Below are 14,803 nucleotides of genomic sequence, written 5' to 3'. Positions count from 1 at the left end.
GGTTAAACTCTATGTTACCCAGTAATTAAGACTTGTCATACTGGTCTTCAGCTTTTCTTCTAAACCGGTTACAGAAATTCTGTTTTATTCTCAATGTACAAATTTAAAAAAATGACAAATCCTAAGAATGGAGAGATCATCCATCTTCATTAACTCTTCAAAGTTAGTTATGGGATTACCCGACTGTAACAAATGAAGCTAGTATTGAACATAATCTGTTCAATAATACCACTTCAATATAGAAAACAAGCAGCATTCGTTCATGTTTTAAAAATGCAGAAACCTAAAGTATCATGTTGTCTAATTACAGCATCTTGTATCACATTACTGTTTATTATACACAAACACATCTAAGTTATCCTTCCAGTGAAACAGAGATATATATTCACCAAGGAAAAGAAAAAAACAAAACAAAAAACATGGAACTCAATCTATTTTTATCTCTAATGTACACCTGTGAAAAAGACTATGTAAGTGAGAACTGAGGAGCTTGGGGGCATGGTTTGGTCCCCACTCAATTCAAACAAACAGCTTTTTTCAGAGGTTCTTAGCAATGGCCTTTCTACCATGCAGTATTTTGTTTATGGTCAGTCACATTAAGTTTGGAAATTTTTGTTAGTTATTATCAACCCAACAATACAACCAAATGCAACTGGATAAACTTCTGACCACTTCCACTAGCTAAGATTATTTTGTCATGCTTAAGGAGAAAGGTGTTCCATAAATACCTATCTATTATTATATTATCTATTATATTAATAAAAGAGAGGGAAAGGACAGAAGAGGTAGTATGAAACTTTATGCCTTAACACAAAATTCCTTTCTTAAAGTTGTTTTTGAATTATGTTGTCTAGATACACTAAGTTTCATCAGCTATTTTTGGGGGGGAAAGGCAAGACAAGTATTTACATCTGTTGGAAAGGTGGCAAGTCTATCCCAGCTTTGGAGAGTATACACAAATACTACGGAATGAGTATATAAACAAATAACTCTGGAGTGGGATTCTTTAAATTCCACCTTAATTCCAAATCACAACAATATGGTATTATGAAATAAACAGTATTTTTCTTCTTCTATTAACTCATCTGTAGCTGCACTGAAATGAATAACATTCCTTTGCTATTCTAAGCCTGAAAAGCATGTTCTGGCTATAGTGTTATGTTGGTATAAAGCACAACGCCAGACTGATGTGCTGAACAAAAGTGATCAAAGTTAGAGTAATGTTAGACATTGCACAAGTATTTGGCTTCATTGTTCTTCCCAGAATGACATCTGTTAAGCAACTTGTCATAGAATAAACTGGTTAATGCAGACAGACCTTGGCTGAGATGGTACAACATAAAGCATATTAGGCTAATGTTTGACTGTTCCAATAAAAAAGCTAAATTGACAGTTTCTGAGATTTAGTGAAAAGAATCATGTACTAAACCACAACCACTAAGCAACAATTTAAGAGAAAACAAACTAATTTTCCAAAAATAATTCTGTATTTTATCAAAGCTGTAACTATAGACAAATTTTACCATTATATGAAAGAAAGATAAGTGATATGATAGCAAAAGTACAAAATGAGTGATGCTTTTACTAATGTAGATACTGAAATTCTAGTATCTTCATTGATAGTTTTATGGAATTAAAATTTTACACCACAATCTTGCAGAGAAGGAAAAAATCCCAAACGTACACAAAAGTTAAAAATTATTCTTTTAAGAGATTAGTATTCTAGGAAACCTGAATAACAAAATATAGCTGTGTATAAAATGATGCAGATGAATTTAAGGTCATCACAAATCAAATGAAGAACACAGAGTTCTCTCAGAGAGGGAAGGAGGACAGAAAAACAGAGGAAGGAGAGCAAGAGATTGTGGGGACAAAGGCAGGACTACAGGGAAGGTGGAAAAGGGACAGGGAGGAACAGAGAAATTGAGAGTGACTAATTTGAGAGATTGGACAGCACTCAAGAGAGGCAGTAAGAGCACACACAGGTTAGGCTGCTGTAGCTGGCATCCCCAGCTGCCATTATTGTGCTACTTCTGATGGAGTTTCATCTTTAGAGATTTGTGTTAAATTCCAGTTAAGGACAAGTGGCACTTCACAGGGTAACATTTCCTAAGGGCCTTTTTGTCTTACACATTTTCTTTGATCAGCATTGGCTCAATATTTTGCTGAACCTTCATAATCTTTTCAATTCTGGTTCTACATTAAGCTCTAAATCTATGAGATTTCAGGCTGCTAAACTATGCAAATGTTTCAATTAGTTCTGAAGAAATTTAATAATTGCTTTGATTACCAGACGAATATTAAAGCTATGTTGCAAACTATACTGTATATGGATCAAGTATTCTAGATTGACAATAGACTTTCCAGAGTTTGGAGATTTCTAGATTTCCTAAAAGGATAGTTTCATTTCTTCCCATTGCTTCAGATAAAATAGTTGTGACTAAGAAAAAAGATCAGATAAATTTGAAATAGTACAGAATATACTACTGATTTGTTTACTTGCTTTTCATTATTAATATCTGTTTATTATACTATAATTAATGTAAAAAGCTAAGCAGTGATCTTGACTTCAAACTTCACTATTTCCTCAATGTGGAAATTTCAGTGATAAACACAGCACTGGGGAAAGATCACTTTATTATGAACGCATTTAATATAAAATTAAACATGATAATCATCTCCCACAAAGTTTTCTTTTGAGTTCCAAAAATTTTCAAACAATTTTATTTTTTAGTTAAATTTTATCAGAATTTCTTAGAAAAGAATTCTTAGGAAATTATTCTGCTTAAAGGCTAAATTGTGAGTCTCTAAGATTAGCCTCAAATGAGCTGTTTGTAGGTATTCAAATTGAAATATAAAAAACTTAGTAGATAACTTGTCAGCCTTAATAAAATCATTCTTTGTGTGTTAAATGTTGATCAAACTACTGAAAAACATTTCAGAGAATTTTAAATGTCATTCCGGTATTATCCAAGTGAAAGAAGATTCTGATAGAAAAGTCACAAGGTTTGAGGTATTATGGCATAATGAGAAGAGAGAACTAGATTTCTAGTCCTAATGTCGCTCAGCTGTTATTGTGGGCAAGTTGGTGAAATCTTTCTGAGACTTAGTTTATTCAATATCAGAAGAGAATAAAACAAGATCACTTCTAATTTTCAAAGTTCTAAAATCCTCTGATTTTGTGACAGTATTGGAGTTAATCCTAGGAACAGGAAGAGCTAAACATATGTAAGACAAGCAAGTAATGAGGGAAAGTTTAAAATCATTCAATGCTAGAATACGGAAGAAAAATAGTAAAAAGTCAATAGATCAAAAAGGAAAACTGTAGATAACTTCAGGTAAAAAACACAAATATTATATATAATAAGCATATTAGGTGAATTTTTTCCTTAGATGAGAAAAGTCTGAGCTTTTGCTTTTATCACACTAAAAAGTCTACATTTTTTTAAAAGGCCACATAACATTTTCCTCTCGTGAGATTCATTTAAAAATTAAGCCTGTCATGTTGGTTTCCCATATAACTACTCCATGAACCAAATGTTATCATTCAGGCTATGGATTTGCCAGACTACTACTAACTAAAACAGTTGTAAAGTGCTATTAACTTATGTCAACATCTTTAAAATTTTGAAATCTGGCCCAAGATTCTTAACATATCAAACATTTTAATAAAAATAGAAACAAAATAATTGCCATGGGATTAGAACAGCTACCAATTTATGAGCATTCTACTTCTCACATTTTTTGAATTAAGAATACTATGGCAGATTACAACTCTTACCAAAAGGCACCCTGAAACTACAATCATTCTCTTACCAATATTAGAAAGCCTTTGGTCATATTAGAATGTGAATTTATCCAAATTTTAAATATATCAAACTTTGAACTCCAAGTATTTCACACTATCAAATGATGCTCTGGTTAAGAGTTTGCTAAATAATAACTGCACTGAACAAATAAGAATTTGTGTGTGGGTGTTTAAATCAAAATAAAGCATACAGACTAGGCTTACTTCCAGTTTCCTAGCAATCTTTGGTGCTCTGAAAGGCTTATACTTAAAAAACCAAATCATTCCTGATCCAGACTGGGTTTTGTACACATACTTCATATCTAAGGACTTTTCTTTTTCTTCTTCTTTTCTTAACATATTATATACTCATCCCAGTTGCAGATGGATTTGTTTTACTAAGATGCAAGTTAAAACCCTCCTAAAAACCCTTCCTGAACAAAAACACTTGAAACCGGATGGTGCAAGGGGAATGAGAAGGTGGCATCAGTAATCAAATGTTAATTAGCAAGCTTTTTCCCCCCTTCCCTCAGGGCTGGCCTGTGTTGGAGAATTCAAATCAGAAATCAATGCTCCAAGTGTTTAACTATTACTTCTTCTCATTAACCATTTAAAAGACTCAGCAATTCTCTCCTCATAAAAACAGTAACTGGAGACATTTCTTTTTCTCAAATACCATCTTTCCAGAAAACAATGAAGATGTTGTTTGAAGAAAACTATAAAATTGAAGTTGCTTTCAATTAGGCTTTGAACTAACTGTATTCCGCTCTTTAAAACATCTTTTGGCTCTAACTGAATTCTTCGTTCTAACAACTGTAACTAAGTTTTGCTTTGTATACCATACTTAAAAACTTATTCCACTTCTTACCTGTCAGTAAGGAAGTTTGACAACTGGCATTTTAAAAGATTACTGGGAATGATGACAATCAAACCAATCAAATATGGAAATGCATTTGAATGCATTTACTCGGAAATGGATTTTAGCCATCCTGCAAAATTACCAAGGATAAGATTTAACACTTACATTAGAAAAATGGTTATATTCATAATTCCCTTTCCTAAAATTTTGGTGTGGGTGAAAATGATGTAATAATTGCAAAGTTAGGCCATATTTTTTTTTCAATATATGAAATTTATTGTCAAATTGGTTTCCATACAACACCCAGTGCTCATCCCCAAAGATGCCCTCCTCAATACCCATCACCCACCCTTCCCTCCCTCCCACCCCCCATCAACCCTCAGTTTGTTCTGTTTTTAAGAGTCTCTTATGCTTTGGCTCTCTTCCACTCTAACCTCTTTTTTTTTTTTTTCCCTTCCCCTCCCCCATGGGTTTCTGTTAAGTTTCTCAAGATCCACATAAGAGTGAACACATATGGTATCTGTCTTTCTCTGTATGGCTTATTTCACTTAGCATCACACTCTCCAGTTCCACCCACGTTGCTACAAAGGCCATATTTCATTCTTTCTCATTGCCACATAGTATTCCATTGTGTATATGAACCACAATTTCTTTATCCATTCATCAGTTGATGGACATTTAGGCTTTTTCCATCATTTGGCTATTGTTGACAGTGCTGCTATAAACATTGGGGTACAAGTGCCCCTATGCATCAGCACTCCTGTATCCCTTGGGTAAATTCCTAGCAGTGCTACTGCTGGGTCATAGGGTAGGTCTATTTTTAATTTTTTTGAGGAACCTCCACACTGTTTTCCAGAGTGGCTGCACCAGTTTGCATTCCCACCAACAGTGCAAGAGGGTTCCCGTTTCTCCACATCCTCACCAGCATCTATAGTCTCCTGATTTGTTCATTTTAGCCACTCTGACGGGCGTGAGGTGATATCTGAGTGTGGTTTCGATTTGTATTTCGTTAGGCCATATTTAAAGTGACTGAACTAGCCTGCTTGGGATTCTCTCTCCCTCTCTCTCTGTCCCTCCCTACTCACTCTCTCTCAAAATAAATAAACTTAATTTAAAAAAATAATAAAAATAAAGTGACTGGACTAATGATAATAAGTTTATTAAAATAAATTTGTGGGGCACCTGGGTGGCTCAGTCAGTTAAGCGTCTGGCTCTCCATCTCAGCTCAGGTCATGATCTCACAGTTTGTGAGTTTGAGCCCCTGCAAAAAGCAGGCAAAAAGCCTGCTTGAGATTCTCTTTTTCCCTCTCTCTCTGCCCCTCCCCTGCTTGCTGGCACGCAGGTGCTCTCTCTCTCTCTAAATAAATACATTAAAAAAAATAGTTTGAAATAAGTTCGTATCTTAAGCTAAAGGTTAAACCTGAATTTTAAAAGAGAATTCCTAAGGTACTAAGATGAGCAAGGCTGAGAATGTTTCTCAAATAGGAAAGATGCTAACTTTTAAGAGCTTTCTGGAAAAACAAAAACGAGAAATTGTGAAGTTGCAGAAGTTGAAATCATAAACAATAAATACAATAAATACAACTCTGTATAAATTAAAACTCTGTGTTTTAATGAGCCCTCAAGGTAATTCTTACTAAGCCAAGTTTAAGAAGCACTGTTTTAAGATGTATGAGTTATAGGCTTTCCCAGATAACCATACCTCTCTAGTATACTCATTCTAAAGTCTCTCTGAATTTGTGCCTAATGTAGCCAGTCCTTTTTGAGAACAATTATGGTTAACAATGATTTGTTGCAAAAATTCTAGACAGGCTATAATTTTATTTGAATGATAAAGCGATCATTGTTAGTCTAAGAAACTAATGACACCCTACTACCTCTTTACCACAGACTTTATAGCACTGAAATAATTGATAATGTCTTCACCATTGAGAATCTGTGCTTTTCTTCAGTTTTTCTACCTTAAACTAAGTGATTGCTTTCTGGCTATAATATGTTTTTGGACATTGTAGTAAAACTGCAAATCCACAATAAATGATCTACTGGTCACACTAAATAAACTTGGAAGACACCTATATACATCAGCTGAATTAAGAAATGTTCTTAAACATCAGAAAACTATATTTGGGGGCACCTGGATGGCTCAGTCGGTTGAACATCTGACTTTGGTTCAGGTCATGATCTCACAGTTGAGATCGATGCCCACATCGGACTCACTGCTGTCAGCCTGGAATCCACTTTGGATCCTCTATCCCCCTCTCCCTGCTGCTCCCCTGCTTGTGCTCTCTCTCTTAAAAATACATAAACATTTGGGATGCCTGGGTGGTTCAGTCAGTTAGGCAACTGACTTTGGCTCAGGTCATGATGTCACAGTTCCTGAGTTTGAGCCCCATGTCAGGCTTTGTGCTGACAGCTCAGAGCCTGGAGCCTGCTTCAGATTCTGTTTCCCTTTCTCTCTGCCCCTCCCCTACTTGTACTCTGTCTCTCTCTCTCTCTCAAAAGTAAATAAACATTAAAAAAATTTTTAATACATAAACATTAAAAAAAAATAAAGGAAACTATGTTAGAAGCAAATGAAAAGTTTGTTTGTTTTTTGTCTCCCTCATAGGCTAGCTGAAACAAGACCCAAAGGAAAAATAACAGAAGGTTAACCTCCTATGAGTCAGTCAAGACCTTGTCTTACAGGGCAATATCTCCTCTCTATACTTTATGGAAACAGTAAGAGAGTGCAGTTTTTCCAACTATTTAATGGCCCAATAGAAACAAATACTTTTTTAATGCCTGCAATGAATGTATCAGTCATTCAATAAATGCTCTTAAAATTTCCCTTTATTATTTTTTTTGAAAGAATTTATAAAAAGTTTATTTTTGTATTAGCCAGCACACATCAAACATTTTTTTAAATTTTATTTTTAAGTAAACTCTACACCCAACATGGGGCTTGAACTCATGACCCCGAGATCAAGAGTAATATGCTCTACTGACTGAGTTGGCCAGGCACCCCAAACTATCATAACTTTTAAAGCTAACTTTGTTGGTGCCTCTGGCAAACTCAGTCAGTAGAGAATCGACTCTTGATCTCCCCCTTTTAAAATCAGGTAAATTAAGGCACCTGGGTGGCTCAGTCAGTTAAGCAACCAACGCCTGGTTTTGGCTCAGGTCATGATCTCACGGTTTGTGAGTTCGAGCCCTGTGTTAGGCTCCACAGGTGACAGTGTAGAGTCTGCTTGGGATTCTCTCTCTCTGCCCCTCCCCTGACTGCACAGTCTCTTTCTCTCTCAAAATTAATAAATAAATTAAAAAAAAAACAAATCAAGTAAATGAGTCAATCAATTTATAACTCCTTCCACAATGGAAAACACCAATTAAGTCAAAAGTCAATCCTAGAAATAACTAGAGCAATTATAAGAACATTTTTAGAAGTTTTACTTTAACTTAAAACCATTTTATAAAGTTCAATTTTATGTACTACTTCAAAGATTGATTATGTAAACCAAGAAATACTTGTATATCCAAAATGTTTTGATTTTTAAGTCTGAATTTTAGCAGACAATTTGATATAATGTCAGATGCAGTGTACATGTTAATCTTAAGGATATAATTATGTATAAAACCAAATTTATAAACCAATTTATCCCTATAGCTATAGGGATATTCAATGCACCTAGTATATCATCAGACACATGCAAAACTGGCACCATTCTTAATATCCAAAAATAGGATAATTAAATAAATAAGTAAAATATCATGCATCCACTAAAATGGTGATGTAGAACCAGGGTCAGTCAAGTACAGCCCAGAGGCCAAATTTGGTCTGCTATATTTGTAAATAAAGTTGTACTGGAATACCACCACTTCCATTTTTATATATTGTCTGCGGCTGCTTCTGAATTACCATGATGGCAGAGCTGAGTAGATGTAACAGAGGCTATATGGCCTGCAAAGCCTAAAATATTTACTATTTAGCCCTTTACAGAAGAAGTTTGCTGACCCTGATGTAGAAGAATATTTACTAACATTAAAAGTTGTTACATATTAGAAAAACAAGGCTATAAAATTATGTACATTTCTGCTTATTATATATATATATATGCATACTATATGTACAGAAAATAAGATACATAATAAATGCACAGAAAAAAAGATACATAATAAAGGTAAAATTTGTTCTCTCAGTATCATGGGATTATGAGTTAATTTTATTTCATTTTTATCTTTTTGAAGTTTCTATTACTTCTGTAACAAGAATTTTGTTTTGTTTGTTTTTATTCAGAGTAAAGACATGCCCTTGGAGACAGACAACCTGGTTTTCATTTCAGCTATGCTACTAATTATAAGTAACCCTGAACAAAGGAAAGGGGAAGGAAAGAGACACAAATGAACATTTGTTCAGTATCTTCTACAAACCAGGAACTTGGTTTTAACATATCATTTTCACAATAACCTTTACATATACTACTATCTTCATTTTACAAATGAGCAAACTGAAGCTCAGAGACAACAAATAAGTTATTCCAGTTAATAAATGGTGAGATTAGGGTTTAATTTAGTTTTCTGAGATTCTGAAGTCTAGATTCTTTCACCACTATAGCATATCTTCTCTTAGCCTAAATTTCCTCTTCTGTAAAATAAAGGGTTATAATAAATTATTTTTAAAATTCTTTTCTACCTGACACTTTTATAATTGTAGTGTGTAAGAATTTTCTATGAGACCTTTTACACTTACTCTAAATGATGGGCATTAAGTGGTAACAAGTAAGAGTGACCAACTATGAATAAAACCTCTGTCATGAGACCAAGAGAGCCTTTTCAGACCTGTTGTGCTGTAATAGGCAATAAAGAGCAAGTTACAGGCTACAGATTTTTGTACTTTTAAGTGCTATAGAGGAATGACAACTGCCAGATCAAATAGAAACTTGTTATTGTTTCAACAATTGAATGCGGCCTTCACAGTAAGAGGGCAGTTCCTGGTGTCACACACAGCTGGGAAAGAAATAGCAAGATAAAAAATTTTCAAGGAAAATAAATCAAGGCAAGAGAAGAACAGTTAAAACAGTAAACTTCATAAAGTGAGGGGTAGCAAAAACTCTTTCTCATATAAGCTTTTGCCCAAAGCCTTGAGTTTCCAGCCCATGCTAATGTAAGAGTTTTGTCTGGAATAAAAGAATATGAAGACATTTACACTTTGGGCCTGCTGATATTCTACTTTGCCAAAATACAGTAAATCAATTATGCCCTACCTCATTATTCTAGTTTTCCTTCTCTCAGCAGTTGGGCACTCTTAACCAATCCCTCTTCTATGCTTTTGATTTGGACAAGTGAAACTCTGGTCAAGTATTTGTTTTATTTGCAACCTCTACATGTTCTAATGTAAAATTGTGGGGCAATGGCATTGATCTACCCTACCAATTTGTTTTCTTATAGAATTGCATTTCCTTTTAAATTTTTTATACACACAAATACAGAAATTAAACTACTTGCCCAAATGTCATTCAGTTAGTTAACATCTAGGTCTGGATGATAATGCAGATTTTTAAAATTCTTAATCCATTTCTTCTTTCCTGTTAATTTTTTTTTTTTTTTTAAATAAGAAAAGACCATTGCTTCTCTAGCAACTTCAAGTTTTTAAAAGTGCTGCCAATCCTACTGTTTGGGGCAAAGATCGTCTTTATATTTTGATGAAAACTGCGTACCCTTTCCCATTCTGGTAGCACTACACTGATGCTCAGACATGATGTTTATGTTTGCTTTGCTGCTTTCTGTTGCCCATCCAGGCCTTTGCCTTTCTCTGAGATGCTGAAAAAAGTGGTGGGAACCATCAGCAATGGAAGCTCAGTCTATAATCAGGTCTCTTATAATTTTATCTTTTCTTGTTAACAAAAAAATGCAAAAAACAAAGACAACAAAGGGACTTAGTGTTGGGGTCTGAATACTAAAGTGGCCTGGGGGTGTGGCTCATCAAGTGAAAATAAACCATTCAAGTCATCCACATCAAGGAGAAAGTTTGGGAACAACTAGGCCAGTGTTTGCATTTGGGGCCCTGGAGTCAGGAGAGTTACACTTCCCTTCACTCTGCTTAACCAAGGCACCAGAGACAACCTATTTAACCTCTCCTTTCGGACATATTAAGTAATCTCTTCCAAAGAACAACGCTGAGAGATATTGAAGTATACCTGGTTAGGTTTTCTGATTTTAACTTGCTAGTTTCCAAGATCAGCTTTCAGTATTACTCTCTCCAAGAGATATGTGGGTGGGAAGGCAGGGAGGATATATTAAGGAAAGTAGCTGCCATGGCTAAGAGCAAGGTTGTAATAAGACAATAGGCACCAAAATCACATACCTAGTTAATTTTAGGTGAATGAGATAGAGTTGGATGCTGGTTCCAAGGGACAATTTAATTAAAGCTTATCAAAGTGAATTGACACTATGAACTAAAGTCTAATACTGCACACCAAATCCAAACTAAGGACTGATACTGCCAATGCTCAGAAGCTCCATACAACTGGCTTTTAATTAAGGCAGTTACAATCCGATCCCAAGGATTTCGGTCTTAGGGCTGGCTCTGAAATGTAAATATAGCTATTTTAGAAAGAAAATAACAGGAATACCCTAGCATTCCACTTAATGTATAACTAAGATCAGAGAATTTCTTTTTTAAATCACGATTCATTAAATAAGCAGTCCTTCTAAATAAACTGTCTGAAGTCTCCTGTTAAAAAAAAATTACTCCTATTTATTCATTAACAAAGCTATTCCTTAGCTCATCCCTGCCATAACCTACTCTATTCAAAACCATATGGGAAAGGACATTAAAAAACCGCCACAAACCATGGACTTCTGGTATTAGTGCTACACACTGCATACCCCTATTCATTATTCTACCTCCCTTGTTTAATCTATCATTAAGATTCAGTGACCCTACACTAAATTTAAAGCAGATCCTTCCTTCCTCCCATGCCTAAATTCACATACTTTTCTAGTTGGGGATGCCCTCATGTATTAACAACTCTACGGGGTTTCTCTAATCTCAGCTCTGAACTATGTCATGCTATAGAACCAAGAAATTGCTGTTTTACATCTCTAACTATGGAGGCTTCCATATAAAAGGACCATATAATTTACTTAATAAGATAAAGGGGGAAAAATCACCATTTAATAAGTATTTTTTTCATTGTATATGGTAAAAGAGGCGCATGGAGACACTGTCATATGCTATGTTGTTTTACAAGTTAATATTACCTACAGGCATTACTTCAACTGTATTTATCACAGAACTCAGAGTTTTAAGTAATGGTGAAAATGTCAGGTGTTGACTATCTTAATAAATGGATAAACAAATGAAAAAAGAACATGCTGATTTAAATATATAGTTGATAAAACAATCATTTTGGGGAAAAGAGATTTCAAGAAATTAGCAACGTAATGTTTCTAGAAAATATTAAACTTCATTTTCAAATTAGAAACAAAAAAATCTAATGTACAATGTGGCAAAATAAAGAGTAAGGAGTCACGTGTATGACGGTCTATCAGTGCTAACAGTGATACAGTGATGTCAGATATGTTCTATATCTGTGTTGTCCAATAAGGTGGCCACTAGTCCCAATGCGACTGCTAAGCATTAAAACCTAGCTAGCTAGTGTAGTTGAGTAAGGAATATAATTTAAACTTAAATTGCCACATGCGAATAGTACCTATCCTACTGAACAGTCTATTAAGATTACTTAAGAAAGTGAAGAATACAGAGCAACATAAAAACATACCACTGATAAAACTATATACTTACATACTTCATCTCATTCTTATTTCTTTATAGTCAATACACAAAGGTAGAAATATTGTGCTAAATTAATTTTTCACATGTATACTTTTGTTGTTCTTAATGATGTTATTTTAAAGTAGCCTAATAAGTATAAATAAGAATTATATGCTTTAGTATTCTGAAATTGAAGGAACTGTGATAGCATACACATAAATGAAACCTTACTTGAAAAAAAAGAGCAATAATGGGCTATAATATAATCATTAAATATCCAAGAGAGTCAAATATTCTTTATTTTAAAATGTTACGTTTGATTTACATAGCTGCCACATTATGTAGGTCTAATTATTCATCACTTCATTCATTCACAAAATGGTTACCTGGGAACAATTACAATGATTCAGATGCTACTACAACAAATCATGTTAACTGTACACCTGGCAGCAGCATCTGATTTAAGAGAGTGATGATTCAAAATTAATTCCTTCTTTTTGGGCCAAGATTCCTAAAGCATTCATAGAAGCAAAGCTGGGAAGGGGCATCTGGGTGGCTCAGTTGGTTAGGCATCCGATTCTTGATTTCAGCTCAGGTCATGATCTTGAGGTTTGTGAGACAGAGCCCTGCTTTTGACAGTGCGGAGCCTGCTTGGCATTCTCTGTCTGCCCCCTCCCTCTGTGCACACATGCTTTTTCTCTCTCAAAATAAACTGAAGAATTTTTTTTTTTAAAAAAACAGAGCTGGAAAGAGACAGATATAATGGATGCTATAACTACTACCAGCCTTAAACCCAGTTCCTTATTGATTCAGTAAGTTCTTACGTCAGTGATTACAATACAGCAAAGAAAGTGCTGGGTGAACATGTCTATACTCCCTTAAGGAACTACATCTAGTTGGTAAGAAAATATGTGAGAATAGCTTATTTACAGTACAAATATACTTGTTACAGGTTTTTTTTTTTTTAAGGTAAATAAAATGACTGAATAAATAGAAAAAAATGCAGATGGGACCAGAGAAAAGAGTTAAGAATTAAATATAAAACATTTCTCCTCCTTTAAAAAGTAGATCATTTTTTATTAATGCTAAAAATTAGGGTGACATTATAAAAATACTTTTAAGGAAAGTACATAATTCACTACTAATAAAGTACTAGGAGAATTTCTCACTGGATTTCATAAGCAACAGATAAACCTGTTCTAAGTTTAACAAGTACATTCATTGAGTGCTAATAACTCATGAGCATTCATATGGTCGTCCAGCCAGTCAAAAAATATCTGAGTGGCTACAATGAGGATGCTACTATTTTGTAGTAGTTACTAAGAGACAAAGTCTCTGCCTTCATGGAATTTAAATTCATTCTAAAGTATGTGTATGGCAGGTGGGGGTGGGCAGTAAGGAAGGAGACAGAAAATAAGTAAATACATAACAAGATAATTTCAGATTAGGTAAATTCTATGAAGGGTGATATTAGATTCCTACCAGTCATTCTCTACTTTAGGTGAGTTGAATCCTGAATGAGAAGGTACTTATCCCAGAAAGAGTGTTCCAGACAGAGAAACATGAAATGCAAAGGTACTGACAGGTGCTTTATATACATGTATATACTCTCTAATTCTTGCTATCAAGTTTCACCTAGCTTTTATTTACTTATTTTAACAGAAAAAGCATCTGAGGACTTAAACTCTCCAAGTAAGCAGAAACAGGATTCAAAAAGGAATCTATGGGACTCTGAAGCACTTTTTCTTTTTCACCTCACTATGATACTTCCTCCAAAACTCAAACTACAAAAGTCTGTTCTTCGAGAGCCTGAGTGGCTCAGTCGGTTATGCATCTGACTTTGGCTCAGGTCATGGTCTTGCGGTTTGTGGGTTCAAGCCCCACTTCAGGCTTTGTGCTGACAGGTCAGAGCCTGGAGCCTGCTTCAGATTCTGTGTCTCCCTCTTCTCTCTGTCCCTCCCCCACTTACAATTTGTTTCTCTCTCTCTCTCAAAAATAAATAAACATTTAAAAAAACTTCAAAAAAGAAAAGTCTGTGTGTTTTCAGATTATTACTGCCCCCTCTATATTGCCAAAAAATGTTACCCATACTGATCACTTACTTGCCTAACTCTTCCTTCATAGATTGGGTCATGCATTAGTTCAACTAAATAATCATAAATCCCAAATTACTGTCAGCTACAAATTAATAAAGTTTATTATACTAATAGCTAACTCAAAGGGATATTTCAGAGATTCTGATCAAAGATACCCTGTCTTCAAACACAGCTGGGTGTTGTTTGTATGTTTTAGCTCAAGTGAATAGATATTGTCATGTATTCCAAAATAAATGGCAAGTGCATTTGATCATATTTTATCTTTTGTCATGTTTCACTGCATTATGCTGGTACTGAATAAATTTGAG

At 34.6% G+C, this 14,803-nt stretch overlaps 1 protein-coding gene across 3 annotated transcripts in view; it reads right to left on the bottom strand.

The window, feature by feature from the left end:
- Positions 1-14,803, bottom strand: part of FAF1 (Fas associated factor 1) — a 532,153-nt gene that overhangs the window by 232,120 nt on the left and 285,230 nt on the right. The gene's annotated exons all lie outside the window — the stretch shown is intronic.

Source organism: Neofelis nebulosa, chromosome 2, assembly GCF_028018385.1.
Source record: "Neofelis nebulosa isolate mNeoNeb1 chromosome 2, mNeoNeb1.pri, whole genome shotgun sequence".
Taxonomy (NCBI): Eukaryota; Metazoa; Chordata; class Mammalia; order Carnivora; family Felidae; genus Neofelis; species Neofelis nebulosa.
The sequence above is the reverse complement of the archived record's forward strand: the minus strand, read 5'-3'. Positions and strand labels throughout refer to the sequence as shown.